General features: G+C 42.5%; 1 long non-coding RNA gene across 1 annotated transcript; it reads left to right on the top strand.

Annotated features, from left to right (window-relative positions):
* Nucleotides 1-1,261: 1,261 nt before the first annotated feature.
* LOC146870061 (uncharacterized) lies at nucleotides 1,262-5,069 on the top strand. Its single transcript, XR_014969048.1, has 3 exons — nucleotides 1,262-1,328; nucleotides 2,156-2,260; nucleotides 5,050-5,069. It is a non-coding gene; the product is annotated as an uncharacterized LOC146870061 (long non-coding RNA).
* The last annotated feature ends 2,471 nt before the right edge of the window (nucleotides 5,070-7,540 follow it).

Genomic DNA, 7,540 nt, shown 5'->3' with positions numbered 1-7,540 from the left:
TATTACGAGTAACGCTACGTCCGCAGGCTCTGCTCACAAGGATTCACGGTGCAGTTATTGCGAGTAGCGCGGTAACCGCCCACTGAGGCGCTAAGGGTACCAGAGGGCCAGGAAGCCCGCGAGGTCGGCCCTGAGCCCCCCACTAGACCCCAGGGGTGGCGCTACGATTCCCAGTCCGTACATCGGATGTTAAGTTATACGAGGGTGGCCTAGGGCCTCAGAGGGAATTGCTGGTGAATATAGTGCAACAGATGCTAATTGATGTAGTGAACTGCATTTACCTCTATTGAATTGCATTTACATATAATGAACTGCATTTACCTCTAGTGAATTGCATTTACATATAATGAACTGCATTTACTTCTAGTGAATTGCATTTACATATAATGAACTGCATTTACATCCAATGAATTGCATTTACATATAATGAACTGCATTTCATCTAATGAATTGCATTTACGTATAATGAACTGTCTTTATGCCCATCTGCTTAGATAAACTTGAGTTGGTGCATAAACCCTTATTGTGTGCGTTCCCTGCTTCAGAGGTTGTGTGTGGTGTATGGTCGCTTTACACAAAAGCCTTTGGGTGCCCAGCCGCTCGAGTTACGTTACCCCCTTAGGGCTTGGTGACCCCAGGTCTTACAAATGGTAAAGGCCACTATATATCGGTCAGGAGGATAAAGTTTTGATGTCCGTGAGGGGAGTATATAATATGAGTTTTAATCCTGATTAGGAACACACTGAATGTTATGCATTTGACACTACATCATTTGTGGTGTCCCTTGCAAGAAACTCCTTATTAAATAAGAAACAGGAAATTGGTTAAAATTAAGGAGGACAACATCTCATTTGCACATAAAAGGACATAGGAGAGAATGAATTCAGGACTCAAAATGAATTATTTGAAAATCCCCCTAAGTTAAAGTCCGGTTCTTTTGCTGCAGTACTGTGCCTTGGTGATAAGAGTAGACGAGAACAAGCAATGTGTATCATTTGGGGGGGGGGGCGATAAAGTTACAAGAAAAAAAGAACGAATGAAAAGGAAAGTGCACATATAAAAATGAATAACATAAAAAAATAAAAAAAATAAAAATTGATTGGCGATATATGTAATTTTTAAATAACAAAAAGATATAGAGCAATGCCTGTTTAATCGTTTTGAGCATTAGTTAGTTGAACAATAGAAATCTGTAGGTGAAAATAATCCCTATCTAAGATGGCGGTGCCGTTTCACGTGACCGGACGGCCTCGCGAGAGCATGAAATACGAGGCGTCCGGCCGGAAAATCGAACGGCTGAGACGAGGTGCTCCGTGAGGCCCCGGGCGGTAAGGGTATGCCTGCTGTAAGAAAGGAGTCAGAAGTTCACTTTTGCGGGTTTTTTTAGAAACAGCTTTTTGAAAAAGATCTAAAAATGGAGAAAGCTGACTGTATTTGGTTGTTTAAGAAGTAAAAAGGAAGCATAAATGTGCTGGTAATATGATAACAGGGAAAGGCAGTGGACCACATGTGAGTGTGAAAATACCGTCTTTAGAGGTATGCACGAGGATTGTAACCCGTTGATGTTGTCTGAATCGTGACTTCTGCAACTTACGATGTTTCTACAAAATATCTTTTAAGAGGAAAAACGTAATCCGGATACATACTTTAAACGGAGACGCGCTAGCAAAAAGATGACAGTGAAGGGTAGTAAACTATGTAGATACGTGGCAGGCAGGCAACTAGAGCCAAATTTCGGGGGGGGGCTGAAAAAAATTTCGGGAGGGGCTAAGTCTTCCAGCCATAGGCAGAATGGCTGTAAGAAGGGGTGAACACACAACAAAAGCCTCATTAACGAGTAAATGGTCTTTTAAAGACCCGTGAAGTACTCGGGTGCGGCTGCAATTAGACGGACGCCAGCCCGCGAGGCTGTCTCAGCCGGGCTGTCACACACGACGGGGGGGGCTGAAGCCCGGTGAGCCCAATGGGTGTTGCGCGCCTGATACGTGGTACCAATTCCCTTGAGAGGTTTATGTGAGGAAATTGACCTTGGGAGTATGTGCGGAGATTGACCTCCGTTTTTTTACTACGCAGACACGAGGGTCACATGTGAAAATGAACTATGTTTTGTCTTTAGTGAACATGTGATTAATAAGGTCTTTGTATCACCTTGTAGATTGACATAACAGTTGAGTGTCAATCCACCGAGAGGACTCACAGGTGGAGTCTCTGGTGTGACCTATGGGAAAGAGCTGGTACGAAGGACTTTAGCTCGATTAGGGTAAATATACAGTTCTGTATGTTAAGAGTGATATGTTCACGACCTTTTAAGGGAGAGAATGGATGGGAATAACGGTTTGTTGTGTGTTTTTTCCTTTGTTTTTACATTGGACAGTCCCTGAAAAGAAAAAAGATATTGAAGTGTCCATTACTAGTGCCAGGCGACCTTGCTTGCCCTGAAGAAATAGCCTCAAATTGTTATGGCAATGAAGCATGTTGGCTCAGTATTATGGTATGCGTGCATTTTTAATTTGATTAAAGTGCACAAGGAATAATAAAATGGGTATCGAGAAAAGTGCAACTTTCTTCAATTTTAGATTCACTAGGTCGCATCGTGGGATGTGACTGTTTCAACTTTTTATTGCACCATATTTCTTTTGGTTTGGACACTACACTTTTTATTTTTAAGGCAAGATGTCTACCAATGATGATGAAAGTGGGAATAGCTGGTGAGTACCAACCAGTAGGCCTGATTGGGGGTGCGCACGTGAGGGGTCACCTTGCCTTTTCACATTTTTTTGATTGTGATGATCAAATCTGTTGCACTTTTCACACTATTCCCCTCATATACTGGGCAGGAGTAGTAAAATACGGGGACTACCAATTGTAAAATAAAATAAAAATCTTTTTAAATTGAAGGTATAAAGTAGGAGGTTACTATCTAATGAATGAAAACCGAGACGTATATGGGAATAAAAGCATTGCGGAACCCTACCTCTACTTATATATAGATTATTTCATCCTGAAGAGAGGCACCTTCATAGACCAGATCTTTTGGTATTTAAGCTGATTATTGAGTGGAGGGCGATCTGGTTTATTTTCCCTCTGAAGCTCCTTGTTGTGTACACATTGGATGCAGTGCCATGGAACGAATGTAGAGTGATGGAAGCTGTTGAGTAGGAGATTGCCACCACCCAGGTGAGAGAGGATCAGGCCTTGTGCATTGCTTCTTACTCAGTTAGAGCTGTGACTGAGTTCTTTAATGTCTCTCGGAAATTGAAGAATGTATCCAACCAACCACTGTTCCCTGTAAGGTGACCTTACACTGACACACACAGAGAAAACAAATTAGAGGGAACATTGGTCGACGCACCCACATGTGCGGCCTGGTTCCTGGCGCACATAGCCTTGGCTGCAGCGCACAGAGACCTTACACTGCCGCACACAGAGGAAAGAAATTAGAGGGAACATTGCTAATGAGTGATACTGTTTTTAATATAAGTCATCTGAGTGGCACTGAAACTATCTGTATCAGTGTGTTAGTGGGTGTCTGAGTGACTCTATGCATGTGTGAGTGGCTGTATGTGTGAATATGTTGGTGTGAGTGTAGTTGTATGGGTGAGTGAGTGACTAAGTGGTGGTATGGGTGGGTGAGTGTAGCTGTATGGGCGAATGAGTGACTGAGTGGCTGTATGGATCAGTGAGTGTGTGTGTGTGTGTGAGTGTGTGTATCGGTGACTGTGTTGGCTATGTGAGTGGCTCTATGGGTGGATGACTGTTTGTGAATGGCTGTATGCGTGACTTAGTGGCTGTATGAATGGCTCTATAGGTGAGTGACTGGGTGTATAAGTAGATGTATGGATAAGTGAGTAGCTGTTTGACTGGATGTATGGGTAAGTGAGTGGTTGTGTGAGTGGCTGTATAGATGAGTAAGTGGGCACATGAGTGACTGTATTGGTGAGTGAATGGGTATGCAAGTGGTTTTGTGGATGAGTGCATGGATGTGTGAGTGGCTGTATGGGTGAGTGAGTAGCTCTGTTATAAGCTGTATGGGTGAGTGAGTGGTTGTATTAGTGACTGTGGGTGTATGAATGGGCATGTGAGTGGTTTTATGGCTGTGTGAGTGAGTGTGTGAGTGGGTGTGTGAGCGATGTGGGTGTGTGAGTGGCTGTATGGGGTTGTGAGTAACTATGGGTGAGTGAGTGGCTGTGTGAGTGGCTGTGTGAGTGGCTGTATGAGTGTGTGTGTCAGCAGTTGTATGGGTCTGTGAATGGGTGTGTGAGTAGTAGTGTGTGAGTGGATGTATGGGGTGTGAGTGGGCATATGAGAGGTTCTGTGGATAATGTCATCACTGACCATGTCATGAGTGATGTAATATGTGAGGTCATAAACTGCATTGCGGGGGCATAAGTTATAGTTAGCTCAGGCAACTATAACTGCTGAATTTCACTGGTTTTGTACTAGCGAAATCTGAGCCTAATTATAACATCCCTGTAACCTTTGTTTTTTTCAATGAATTTCTAAGGTTTCTTTCATTCTAATTCCTAACTAAAAGGTCTCTTCTACCTTTGCTTTTTTCAGTGAATGTCTACGTTTTTTTAAATTCTATTTCCTAACTATAAACTCCTTGTAACCTTTGTTTTTTTCAGTGAATTTCAACAGTTTTTTAAATTGTATTTCCTAACTTTAACCTTTATCATTTGAGAGTGTGTGTGTGAGTGGCTGTATGGGTCTCTGAGTGGGTGTGTGAATGGATTTATGGGGGTTTGAGTGGCTGTATGGGTCTGTGAGTGATTGTGTGAGTGACTGTTTGGGTGTGTACACCAATGTTCCCTCTAATTTTTTTCCTCAATGTGCGGCAGAGTGCTGCAGCCAAGGCTGTGTGTGCCAAGAACCCATCTGCGCGTTTAGACCTGGGCTTTAAGTTGAATGAAAAAACTAAGGGGGTTTATCAAAGGGGCGTGACCGATGCAATTAAGGGCATGGCTTAAAAGCAATTAAGCGAAAAATCTGTGCTTAGAATAGTGCGCCACCCGACTGATATTTTGCTTCTTCTATCATTGCATCCAGATCAGTGGTCGAAGTGGGGAAAAAAAAAAGTAGGGGAACTGTGGGCGAAGAATCAGAAGGCGGGAATAACCTGATGATTGGATCAGTGGGCGGAGTTAAAGGTGTGGCCAGGATTGCAAAACATCCCAATCTTTAGCATTTGTTTGGCATTTCACTGACCAGTTACAGCTTATTATGCTATGTAATTCAATCAATGTATACACATGATTATTTAACGATTAATATGAGTTATTGACATTAAAATAAATTCACTAAGTGGGATATGTTTCTAATCACAGAATGTCCCACATATGCTTAAAAGTGGAGGCACAAGCCATTTGTTTCCGAGCCATGGATTTTCTGTCAGCAATATACAGAGACAATCAATTTTACGTGTGTAAATCACTGTATGGGAAATGTTACATAAGACAAATGACTACAAGGTGTAGGAGTCACATGATAACCATATTAGTAGGCAGTATAGTTTAATAGTGATTGAGCCGGAGAAACACAAACTCAGAAGTTAAAACTTAATACCATGATTGGGGGTTAATAATCGTTATTGATTTCTATCCAAATGAACACTTTTTGCAACATTAGGATAATCAAAGGCTTAGGGAAAAAAACCATAAAGCTCTAGTTTATACCTTGCAGTCTGTATGCAGCTCTAAGATGAAAGTTAATAGCTCACTGTTCTTTGTTAGGATTTTAACTTATAAACTTCAAGTAGCAAAAGAATCTTACTGACAAAAGCAGTAACCCACTGACCTATTTACAATATGTGCACTTTGTGATGGGCATGGTACATGTTCTTAGCAGAAGGCACATTAACCATCTGCGCTATCTATGCTGAGGAATTGCCTAGCACTTCCAAACCTCGTGATATTTGGGGCCCGCTAACTGCATACCTGTTGACTGTCACTGATGTCTGATTGCTCATGTCATTAATGTACTGTAATCCTCCACTGCCACATTGTATACCTGATTGATTACTATCAAGTGTTTGTGTGTCTACGATTGTCATCTAATTCATTGTCGATATCTCCTGCCACCCGAGTGTATGAACTGTTAATGTGTCATCAATTGCTACAGCATAACCATCTGTATGTGTTCTTTTTGAATCTGAAATTGAAATAACTTAATAAAAAAATTTAAAAAACCTCTGCGCTATCTTTCCATGAGTCAAAACTTCCACTAGACAAAACTCCGAACTCGCTCTAGGACGACTTTTATTCACCAGAGTTATCTTGACATTTTTATTATTGCCAAAAATTGCTGTAGGCCAGGAAGGAGGCAGCAAGTGCTTTTAAAACCACAATATACAACGCCCCCACTCAAAGTCAGCACCCGTTGCGGTCACACCGGTCGCACTGCCCTAGAGCCAGCTCTTCTCCGGGGATGCTGTGACCTCAGTGACAGTCACTGTTGCTCTAGGGTCCGCTACTTCGCAGGCCTGCCTGCAAGACTGGAGGTGAACTTCAGTATGGATTGTGGTGGGTAAGTCTTCAAGGTGAACCCACACTTGCCACTGCTAGGGTCCACCTGCTGGTGTTAAGACACCAGGGCGTTTCCGGATTTGCAGGGGCTTCTAAGGTCTAGCATGGAAATGTGCGTCTGGGGGACTGCTCATGAAGGCTGAACCTGGTTCCCCAGTTCAAAATGTGTCCGCTCTGCCTCCAGTACTACATCCGCTCCCTCTCTGAACACCATACTGCCCCACTGAGAGAAATTCACACTGCCTTCAACTACAATCCAATTTGACCTGCTATAAACAACTGGATGCGACACAATTCAAATTACGCACTAGGCAAGAGCAATATACTCCCTAAAGGAAAAAGTAACAACATCTTGGAAAAAGCAAACGCTCATAGGGAATGAAAGATTAAATAAAGCATGCGAAATGTAAGCAGGAACAACATGGTGAATTTAACGCTTTTACACTCACTATTCAGAAATCAGTGACTGCTTCTGCCTGAAAACTACAGGGCCCAGAAAGGACCCATTTCAATGCCCACTGCTTATATGCTCATAAAACGTAAGCAGTATGGTTTAAAAAGACCACATTCGTGAACACTAAGCCGCCGTACACATTTTGTTTTCCAATCCACCCATCAACCAGGTATTGCAGTACCTCCAGGTTTGGCGCATTTCCCCACCGGGGGAAAACAGCGCTTGACTGGCAAACTCAGTAAAGTGACGCTAATGTTTTTGGGGTTTGAATAAAACCGATTTGGCCACTTTAAGAACACTCTGTCTTGCTTTGTTTAGTTATTGAGTTTTCATATTTTGAACCTTTTATTTCCGAGGCTGCACTTTGGAATAGAAAAATGTCAAAACGGCATTTCCAGCAAAAGTGGTTTTCTTTTTTACATCCATTTCACAGGGGAACAAATGAACGACAGGAAGAAAGAGGGTGAGAACCATTTCTTGAGTCATGGTTTTCGGTAAGTGAGGAGGAGCTAGACAGACAGAGAGGGAATAAGAGTAAGAAAGAGGTGGCGCAGCTGCCAGC

The sequence above is a fragment of the Triturus cristatus genome, chromosome 1_1 (assembly GCF_964204655.1).
Source record: "Triturus cristatus chromosome 1_1, aTriCri1.1, whole genome shotgun sequence".
Taxonomy (NCBI): domain Eukaryota; kingdom Metazoa; phylum Chordata; class Amphibia; order Caudata; family Salamandridae; genus Triturus; species Triturus cristatus.
This window is presented reverse-complemented; position numbering and strand designations above follow the sequence as displayed.